The sequence below is a fragment of the Lycium barbarum genome, chromosome 2 (assembly GCF_019175385.1).
Source record: "Lycium barbarum isolate Lr01 chromosome 2, ASM1917538v2, whole genome shotgun sequence".
Taxonomy (NCBI): Eukaryota; Viridiplantae; Streptophyta; class Magnoliopsida; order Solanales; family Solanaceae; genus Lycium; species Lycium barbarum.
The window spans coordinates 95,784,249-95,795,710 of NC_083338.1; the positions used below are offsets into that span (position 1 = coordinate 95,784,249).

At 35.3% G+C, this 11,462-nt stretch overlaps 1 long non-coding RNA gene across 7 annotated transcripts; it reads right to left on the minus strand.

Moving 5' to 3' along the window:
* Positions 1 to 7,482: 7,482 nt before the first annotated feature.
* On the minus strand, positions 7,483 to 11,166 carry LOC132626652 (uncharacterized). 7 transcript variants are annotated; one of them, XR_009577534.1, is made up of 4 exons: positions 10,748 to 11,166; positions 10,619 to 10,657; positions 9,774 to 10,073; positions 7,483 to 9,483 (listed from the first exon to the last, which is right to left on the minus strand). It is a non-coding gene; the product is annotated as an uncharacterized LOC132626652 (long non-coding RNA). The 7 variants fall into 7 exon arrangements; XR_009577529.1 differs by lacking the exon at positions 9,774 to 10,073 and having other exon boundaries at positions 10,748 to 11,158; XR_009577533.1 differs by lacking the exon at positions 10,748 to 11,166 and having other exon boundaries at positions 10,619 to 10,740.
* Positions 11,167 to 11,462: the final 296 nt, after the last annotated feature.

The following is an 11,462-nucleotide window of genomic DNA, read 5'->3' on the forward strand; positions in this document are numbered from 1 at the left end:
CTATCATTTCCGTTATCACATAATCTTTATTCTGAACTTTTCCGTACAGAACTTTATAAGTCTTTCTTATTCGTTCTATAGCTCGCCTTTCCATTTCATATGTGTCTTTATACTTTAGTCACATAGATCACGTCATATCTTTTAGTCACTTCCTCACTGGGCTTTACTCATTCTCATAACAATCCTTATTATATTCACGTTACATCCTATTCGTAATCAATCCTATAGTGTAACACTTCTTAACCCTTTACCCTTTTTGGTCAATCTTATCCTTAATACCTCAATATAACACTCTATTAAGATTTGCCAGCCTTTTCTAAATCATCTTTTATTATCACAAGCCCTTTCAAATTGTCTTAGCATTTCCTTTTTACCATATTGATATCGACCTCATAATTACTATTACTATCAATTCAACAGTTAACTTTATTTCTCAAAGCCAGACTTGCAACTTGGTCAAAATCCTATCATTACTGTTGACATGACCTTTCAAGACATATTACGAACTTATATCTCTTTCTCTTTTTATTTCTAGAAAAAATTTGGCAGAGTTTCCTCTGTATTTCTTACTATCTCAAAACCTGCACGCAGGAAATACCAACAATGCCTCACAGGGCCAACATATACATATATATTATATCGTATCATAGCCGCACAGGGCTCCCCATATCAATAACAGTATAAAAATGATGAAACTTACCTCGTATGTTCAACTCAAACTGTAACTATTACCCTTTCCTGTTTATTTTCCCTTTCAATCTTTAACTGCAGGTTTCAATCATACCTGTAACATTCACACTATATCTGACATATATTCCGCTTACCGATACTGATTCCTTCAGCTTCTTCTGTGCGCACCTTATAACCGAACATATCAACAATATATATATATATATATATATATTCAATCCATTTTCTTACTATTCTTACAATAACTTACCTTGATGGTGACCGGTTTGCCATTCTGTATATACAATTTCTGATAACGTAACCTCGATGAAATATCTTACCTCTGTAACTCCCAGTAGCATCATTTACCTTCTCTTGTCGACACCACTCTCCTGCTGAAATCAAAGGTCAGTATATAAGGGATATCATTTCCTATCTCTTGGCTCTATCGCACGATCTAGAGTAAGAAGGAAAGGTAACATCCTAAATGTCCTGTAGCTTCCTGTTCATAGATGTGGTGCACAACACACCGATAAACAAGACTCTACTAGACACGGTCTGTAGACACTCCGAGGACGAACTGCTCTGATACCACTTTTGTCACGACCCAACCCCGTAAGCCGTGACTAGTGCCCGAGCTGGGCACTCGTATACATATATGTTAGACATAATCAAACTGAAACTAAACATAATCTGGAAACTTGCGAAAACATCACGTTATCTCAGGACATCACATACATATATCAAGGCAACCTGCCTCCTGAGGAGTCACAACCATCAAAAGATAACATAGTACACAAGCCGACAAGGCTGTCATAACGTATGGAAACGTCCCAACTATACATGCGCAAGCCGACAAGGCTGCCACTACATACAACATCCCAAAATATGTATATACGAAAGCCGACAAGGCTGCCATTACGAATGGGAACGTCCCAAAATGCAAGTCATGCTAACACAGCCGAACAACATCTATATACAACTCACACATATGTCTACAGACCTCTAAGAGTATCAACAGTAACATATGACGGGACAGGGCCCCGCCGTATCCCTGGATAAACATATACATATATCAAGAGGATCTGTACCAAAAGTCTAGGCTCCGGGACAATGGAGCACTCCAAGACAGCTGAATAGAAGTCCTAAGATGGCGGGTCACCAAAGCGAGTATCTGCACCTGCGGGCATAAAACGCAGCCCCCCGAAGAAAGGGGGTCAGTACGAGATATATACTGAGTATATAAAGCATGAAATACAATAAGAAAGATCATAACTAAAGTAGAGATCCAGGAGACAAGTATGATAAACAAGAAATCATTGTACTTGTGCCTTACGAAACAAGCCATGCATACCATTATCATATACCGTACCCGGCCCATTATGGGACTCGGTGAATAAAGTCATATTATCATATCATCATATTATCACGTTATCATATACATATACCGTACCCAGCCCATTATGTGACTCGGTGAATAAAGTCGTGTACACGTATACCATACCCGGCCCATCATGGGACTCGGTGCCATAATCATATCATTATATCATCATATATCGTACCCGGCCCATTATGGGACTCGGTGAAAATTGTAGTGAAGCTGTGCACGAATACATGCCCGACCCGGAACTCGGTGAGAGACGTAATGACAGCATGCACGAGCAGAGTAGTGAGTGACCATATACAAACCAAGTCATCATCTGAGGCTCAATAGAATAAGTAAAATAAACTAACACTTGAGTGTCAAAAGAGTCTGTCATGTCAAGTATCACTCAAATATCATTATGGATTATGTCAAATGGAACTTCGGGAATCATAGACACATATCAAGCTAACATGAAATAGCTTATGGAATTCAAGGACTCAATAGAATATTCAAAACGAACTATCATTTGAAAATCAAGACAATAGTCATATCAAATACCTTTCGAATGTCACTGTGGATTATATCAAAATAAAACTTCTGGAATCATATACACGTATCAAGACATAATAGAATAGCTTCTGGAAATCAAGAACAGTAGCCATCCTAGTAGCTCTGAGAATAGGAACTTCTTTGGAATCATATTCACATCGTCTATTTGTTTCATAAAGATCATGCCAAAAAGAAAGAAGGGTTAACTTTACATACCTTGTCGCTTCTCAAGTTAACCATAACTTAGGTCTCGGGCTTCACCGATCTACAAACAATACCAAATATGCCAATAATCAAATTAGGATACTCTTTCAAACCAATCCTTAATTACTTAGAAATCTAACGATATTCGGGCAGCATCTTCCCTAAAAATATAATAATCCTCGTGATTCCAACTTAGCCAAATTATCAATCCCACTACTAACATCAATATCAACAAATACATGCCCAAATAGAATTAAATCCATTTTTAAATCACTTCCAAAACAGCCCAATATAAATTCCTATACCGATGCTTGTATACGCTTCTTTATTTCCGTATATACACAGTATAACAACAAACATAACAACAACGACTACAGCCAATCCCACGATGTTCCAACCCATAAAACAATTAATAACAACCACCAAACAGCCCACATGATAACAATAACAATTTATCTGATTTCCGATATAGTTTTCGTAATTCTTTTATCTAGCAATGTAGATACGACTCGGATAACACAAAAACATCTAGGAGAGAGGATTTCTTACCTTATATGCCAAGAACTATTCTTCTTCAATCTTACTTTACTTTGAAGAAATCTCCAACTTACTAAAACCCCGAAGAACAATCAGTGTTGAATTACGTAATTGACGTGGGCGTAACCTCTACTTCTTCTTCGTATTTAGCTGCTTCAATGAAATCAACTAAAATATGTAGTTGCTACCAATTTGGGATTCACGTTGCTGTAGCTTTCCATTAAGGGAATAACTCAGTTGCTATAAGTTGCCTAATTTCTCCCAAAGTTGGTCCCAAAACGTTGCTACCATGTTTTCTTGGAATGGAAAATAGTTGCTACCATATTGTATCATTATAAGTACAACGTCTAAGTGGGAAGATCTCATATTTTAGTGCATGATGTTTAAAGATATTCAGAAAGTGAGAATCCAAGACCTTTTCATCCTTTTCTAACCGTGGGGCCCACCCACCTCTTCTATGCACTACTATATCACAACCTTATTCAAATGATTCCACCTATACATCCTATAATCATTAGTCATACTTGCTGCCTTGCAATGGCCACACATGGAAATCAAGGTAATAATTATCCTTTTGCTCAATTAGTTAAGTACTTGTTCCCCCTTACAATTCAACACTTGACATTTACCTGCTTAATTAATTCCTTGGTCTCAACCCACTTAAATGTGCTTATATATTTCTTATTATATCCATGTGATATAGCACTAGTCCATAACCTCATTTGCCATACATAAAATATTATTTGCAATTATCATCGTCACATTTTTTTTGTCTTAATTCATTTGGGGACTTCATTCCTTGTATACCCCGAGTTATCTGGCTCGGGTAAATTTGCTCATGTTGGACGGTCCATTTTTTTTAGTCCAACAATACGGAATATTATAGCTTGGACCGTATTTCATTCAAATAAATTTCGAACCTCGACGAATAACAAATCCCCACTTAATATTCTAATCATGGTCAATTGATCCCACTTCACTAATATCTCCACTAATTGTAATTAATAAGCAAACCGTGCATTATTAAAATCGGGATTAAGAGGTCCCTATCTCATATCTCAAAAATAATCCTATCCTTGAACTTATGTCGATTAGCTTACGAATAATCCAACGTACAAAAATACGGGATATAACACAGCAATCACCGCAGGAATCGAGCGAAAAACTTTCTCAGAGGCAATGAAAAAGGAGCATTGGAGATAAGCCATGCAAGAAGAGATCCACGCATTGAAGGATAATGGAACATGGACATTAGAAATATTATCACCGGATAAGAAAGTGTTTGGATGTCGATAGGTGTATAAGATCAAGTACAACTCTGACGGCACAATCGATCAATGTAAATCTTGGTTAGTAATTTTCTACAATAAACAGGAGGAAGGAATTGACTATAATGAAAAGTTTGCTCCAGTTTCTTAGGTAGTAACTGGTCGGACCTTCCCCGCAGTTGTGGCTGTGCGAAATTGGGAGTTACATCAAATGAATGTTCATAATACCTTCTTGCACGGCGACTTTATGGACGAAGTTTATATGAAATTGCCATCGGGATTTCGTATTCCTGGTCCAGGCCAAGTATGTCGACTCGTAAATCTTTATATGGTTTAAAACAAGCCCCACAGTGCTGGTTTGCGAAATTATCAAGTGCTTTGATGAAATATGGGTTCAAACAGTAGTACTCAGATTATTCTCTCTTCATGATGCACTGAGGAGGTATGAAACTTAAAGTCTTGTTCTATGTGGATGACTTGATTATCTCAGGAAACCACCATGGTGCCATTGAGCGATTCAAAGACTATCTACGTGTATATTTTCACATGAAGGATTTGGGCCCTCTGAAGTATTTTCTGGGAGTTGAAGTTGCACGTGGACCAACTGGGTTATTTCTCTCTCAACAAAAATATGCCTTGGATATAATCTTTGAGTCTGGTTTATTAGGAGCTAAACCAATCAATACTCCTATGAACAGAATCACGGTTTTGGCGTTGGCCAAAGAAGCGACTTTGGGATATTCGGAACCATACCGACGTCTAGTCGGTAGATTGATATACCTTAGATTTACCCGACCTGAGTTACTGTATTGCGTGCATGTTCGGTCCCAATTCATGCACCAAAGAAGGAAGAATACTGGAATGCGACTCTCCGTGTGGTGCGCTACTTGAAGAAGAACCCAGGACAAGGCATTGTAATGAGAAAAGATTGTGATCTCCAGTTGTACGAATGGTGTGACTCGGACTAGGCTGGATGTCCATTGGCTCGAAAATTACTTACCGGTTGGTTTATCTCCCTCGGGAATTCACCCATATCATGGAAAATCAAAAAGCAACACATTGTCTTTCACTCGTCAACAAAGAAGGAATACCGGTCAATGGCAATGACAGCGTGTGAATTGAAATGGTTAAAGGGAAACTTACATAGTTTGGGCGTTGAACATAATCTCCGGTGAAAATGTACTATGATAGTCAAGCGGTATTATATATTGCACGAAATTCGATATTTCATGAACGTACTAAACACATTGAAGTCGACTATCACTATGTCCGGGACGCACTACAATCCAGTATAATACTTCCTAGTCATGTATCAACCAGTGATCAATTGGCCGATGTGTTTACAAAGACTATGGGCAAATCGCAACATCAATATTTTCTTGGCAAGTTGGGCGTTCGGGACCCTCATGCTCCAACTTGAAGGGGGTATTGAGACTTGGTGTGATCGGACTAGTTTGTCCAGTCACATCAGTCAGTCGGTAAATCCTAGGTCGGTGGGAACCCTATTCTTGTTTAATTGTAATAAGTTGGTCCATTTATGGTGAATTTATAATTATGAAAATATAGATTTGTAGTCCTATTAGAATAGGGTTACCTTATTAGACTAGGGTAAGAAGAACCTTACTTATCTATAAGGAGGTCGTTATGATGAATACAAAGCAGAAAGAATTCTCTCATTATTCTTGTCTCTCTAAATTCTTGTCCCAATCTCGATTTTAACAATCTTAAATGTATCAAAGATGTTTTTGGTGAATCATCGACGACATCATTGAAAATTTGAAAGGAGAATCTAAAGTATAAATTATATTCTCCTACAAGAATTAGGTTTTTTATTTTTAAAGATTTTGTCAACCAAATATTCATAAGACTAATTAATTTGAAAATTTTAATATTAGGAGAGGGTGCTAGCCTGTTTGGCCAAGCTATTTTTTCCCCAAAAGTGCTTATTTTTTCAATAAGTGCTTATTTTAAAAAGGTGAGGTGTTTGGCCAAGCTTTTGGAAGAAAATAAGTGCTTCTGGGGAGTAGCAGAAGCTGTTTTTAGAAGTTTAAAAAAATATTTTTTGCCCAAAAACACTTTTTTGAAAAGTACTTTTGAAAAAAATACACTTTAGAAACATTTTTTAAAAGCTTGGCCAAACACAGATTGTTGCTCAAAAGTGTTTTTTAGGTTAATAGGTCAATCACAAACTGCTTTTCGCCAAGTACTTTTTTGAAAAACACTTTTCAAAATAAGCTGATTTTAGTAGTTTGGCCAAACAGGCTAGTCTAATCATGATTTTTTTAATCAATGATAAATAGATTGAAAAAATTGTTATAAAAAACTCGGAAAAACTAGATCAACGTAATATCGTAAACTACAAAAAATATCTAACTTTATGATGTAGACCTTAGGAAAGGTCTCTGAAACCATCCCTTAATCTTAAATATAGTTGCTATTCAACATTGATAAACTAGTACTCTTATGCGAGTATGAATGAATTTGGCTGCCATACAAACAAGTAGTTTCTACGAGTTTAAATGTATAATCTCCCTACTTTTCCTATTTATAACGTGTTATGAAATGTTAATATTTTTTTACTATAGCACATAAGTAACTACGGCTTAGTTAATATGCCCTTGATGAGTCCTCTGATCTGCATTTTTTCATAAATAAACTAAATTGAGTTGTTTAATGATTAAACATAAATAAAAAAATGCCATGTAACATTAACAAGTAGAGATGTAACAGCCACAAATATATAATATGTACTAGTTAACAAGACCAAATATAAGTGAGAGTATGTATGAAGGATTTACATATCTATCTATATATATATATATATATGTATTGCAGCATTACATGCATCTTGCAAATCAAGCACAACCTCGTAATAGTATAAGTATCATATCATCACAAAAAGCAGCAGACTTTTAATAACTCTAATAGGTACCATGAGACTCATTACAGAGAAATAAGTAATAACATTTTATATATACTTTAGACACCACTGCTCTAACAATCAGGATGAGTGATGATCACAGTTATAACATTCTTTCACGAATGGAAGCCAACAATTCCATCTTATCGTCCTGTCGAATGTAAGCAATCAATTTCATTTTATCATGATGTCATCACAGAAATGCGGTTGTGCTCTGTGTTCTGTTTTACAGGAGTCAAAAGGTTCAGCAAGATAATGCAAAGCAGATCCCCGAAATGCTTTTCTGTATATTCCTCGATAGCCCTGCTATTCATGGAATGTGAGAAGCAGGGGGGACTAATCATCTGTTTCCGGAAGAAGTTGAAGAATTTATTGAAGATAGAATGTGCAACACATCAGTACCATGTTGATCTATTTGTGAAGCTTGCACAACATAACAAATTTTGTTATAAAGTCAAACAGGCATGCGGACATAATAGAAATTTCACGAGCATTGACATTAATTTGAATACACCCATATAGTTAAAATTTTAGAATTTCAAACAGGAGAAATACAAACAACACATCTTCTAATAATCTGAATCATTTTAAGATCTATTCGTACTCGACCATCGACTTAGTAGAATCCCTCAATTCACATACATAGCTCTCGAGTAAATAATTATACTTGATTTACACAGACCGTTTAGGCACATTTGCGAGTAAAAGACCAAAGGTAATACAAAAGTATGAGCAGGTAAGCAGACATGCCATGCTGTACTTCAACAATTATAAATATACGGGGATATGTAGTGGAAATGCACGTCTTAGTGTGATATTTGACTTTTTAGCTTGATTTATGAGTTGTTAAAAGTACCAAAATCAGTTATTAAAATTTTCTAACATGTATAGGCATAATGAAATATAAGTGTGTACTGATACAATGTGAAATTCGACTTCACATACGTTAATGTATCATCAGGAAAGAATCTAGTAGAAAAAGAAGTATGAAAAAGAAGAAAGGAAAAGCTAATCGCCATTATAAAGTTAAGCGGAGCTAGAGCTTGAAATCTACTTCATGTCCAAAGCAAAAGAGGGAAATATTCAAAACATGATTAAGCCAAATGCAAAAAGAGGCGGTTGGAGACAAACCTCCATAATGGCACAATCCCCGTACGCATCACACCAAGGAAATTTCCTTCCCAAATGTCACATTCCTTAAAATTTCTTTGTACGTACAATGAATTATTGTATTCCAATCACCTAAACAATGGACAAAGAAGGCTCGTCTCGCATGCCCAGTACACTGTACTATCTCTTTTAAAAGTTAATAAGTCTCTTAGGAGTTCATCTCCTTAGAAGCAGGATTGCTTCTTTTATAATTCTTGCAAAAGTAAGAAAGCAGAGGAGATTGGAGAAATAAGAGTTACACTGTTCAAAACAGAAATAAAACTTCCAAACACTAAACCGACAAAAATATTTAAACAAAATGGAGCGAAAGATGTACCATAGGATGTAACGAACACTATCTGCAGCAACACACTTCAAGTTCTTAGGTGGGCCTATTGAGTATCTTCACTTGGAAGATAATTTTTCACAGCGAAAAAAATACCCAAGAAAGGATCTTTGTTCCAAAATTTAGATCACTTCAGCATCACCAAACCACCAAGTTAATTTGTTTCTTCCTAGGCAAGTTCAACTATTCTAGCACATCATTTTTCTTACCTGCTATATATCAATTAAAATATGTTTCTTTTAAAGGAAGACCTATTTAAAAATATTGTAGAACCAAATGCATTTTTTAAACTTCTATAGACGAACGCTTATAAAAATCACAAGATATATAGAATGGGAATTGAAAAGGCAGGAATAAAGAAATATTACTCGGAATAAGGTGATTGGGACCAACAACGCTACCACCGTAGCCTTGGTCTATATTCCTCCGTCCTCTCGCGCTCCTGTTTCCTTTTCTGCAATCTATTCATTAGCATCTGAGTGAAAAGTGCAGAAGCGTCATTGCCCAAAGCACAAATACCAATTTTATGAAGAATAATAGTAAAAATCAATTAGCAGAAAATTGGACCTCTGAAATTCAAGAATTTGATGAATTGCTAAAAATGACTACTCAACTAAGAAGAAATTAAGGATAGGAAAAAATAGTTCAAACAATGTGTGTATTTAAAATAGTATCTATAACAACTTTAACTTGAAAAGAAGAAAATGAAAAGAGATTTTTCACAAGTTCTTTCCAATTACATGTCCTCATAAGACGCTGTAATACCTTTTCAAGTTGCATAAAGGACCGTTAAGCTCCAGCTAGCAGAATCAACCGGAAGAATACTCTAAGGGAAAACATCTCCTTTAGTCAATTAAATATCTCAGGGAATTTTAGTCAGTTTAGCTCCTAGCTTTTGTGGGTATACTTACGTGTCTAAAAAGCTGGTAACCATTATCATACGCGACATTAATACTTGCCAACACATAGTTATATTACAGAGTTCCTTCTTGTCTTTTTTCCTTAGGTCTCTCTTGCAATGTTTCTCATCTCAATTCTCTTTCTTCATCTACCCCAATTCTCCTTCTACAAAAGAATTCAAAAGAAAATCTAAATTTCCTTTTAGATTCAGCCAGAAAAAGAAATACATGAAAATATTAATTTTCATCACAGAGAACATGTCCATAAGCTGTTGCATGCTTATGAACCAGTAGTAATAACTTTTTTCTATTGCGAAAAGAAAGTATTTTCAATATCTTTCTATGCTACCTTTTTATAATTGGTTCTTTATCTCCTAAATATATTGGGTAATTTGGTTTGTTTCCGAGCACTATTTCACTCTCAATCGGCATAATTGAAGAACAAAATTTTCACACTCAAAATACATTTTACATAACTGAAATCAAAAACAAAAAATATGCATCTGGGTACCGATTTTCAACACAACTAGAAAGAAAGGAGAATGCATATACAAAATCAACGATTGTAATATCAATGGAGATAACATACATGTGCAAAATCTGTTCCAGCAACTACCTAGCTAGAAGAATCTTTAAAGCAATACATGCGCCTCAAATTCCAATAACAAAAGAGCGGGTGCAACAGACAGAGAAAGAAGGGAGGAGACTTACCATAACTCAAATATTATCGACGCCAAGACAAATTTGAACCTAAAAGAAAAAAAAAATGAGATAGAAATCAGGAAAACGGAAAGTACAGCACTGGAATAGAGAAAAAAAAAAAAGAGAAAGAATACAAACTTAGCTTGAAAAGAGAAGAAGAAAGAAATTCAAGATGAAGGCGGCATGGAGGAGTTTTTAGGGCAGAAAGAGATGAGTCAGTTATTCAATTGCAGGGCAGACCAAGGTGGCTTTAGAAATAAACGCCACGTAGCTAATTATTACAGTATTGCTCAACTAATAGATGAAATGAATAAAGTACCCTTATCTTGACATTTATTGCCATTAAGCTGACACGTTGAAACCTTCATTTATAAAATATAGAAAAATAGAGGCACAATATGAATTTGGTGCAAGAAAAAAAGAACACATTAGTCAAGATTTCTCCTACTTCTCTATTTCTTATCGTAGAAGAATAAATATGTCAATTACTACAACTCCGTTCATTTATATCTTTAATGTTAAAACTTAATGATCTTTATTTTCATTACTCACATAACTTTTTGTTATCATTGCCCTCAAATAATTAATAATCATATTCATGACATCATTTGTTATTTCATATTGTAGTTTTCTAAATAAAGGCATTATAAGAATTTGTTGCAAACAAAGAATATCACATTAGTTATGAGCGTCTCTCTCCTTGAACATCAGATATTGCAGTACTTGTACTTATTTATATTTGTTGTCGTTAATTTATTTCTTACAGGTAAGGGCATAAAAAGTTGATCGGAAATGTACAGGTTTACATATATTGTCACATCTTCAGTCATACTTTTAGCTATCAACATCTGTT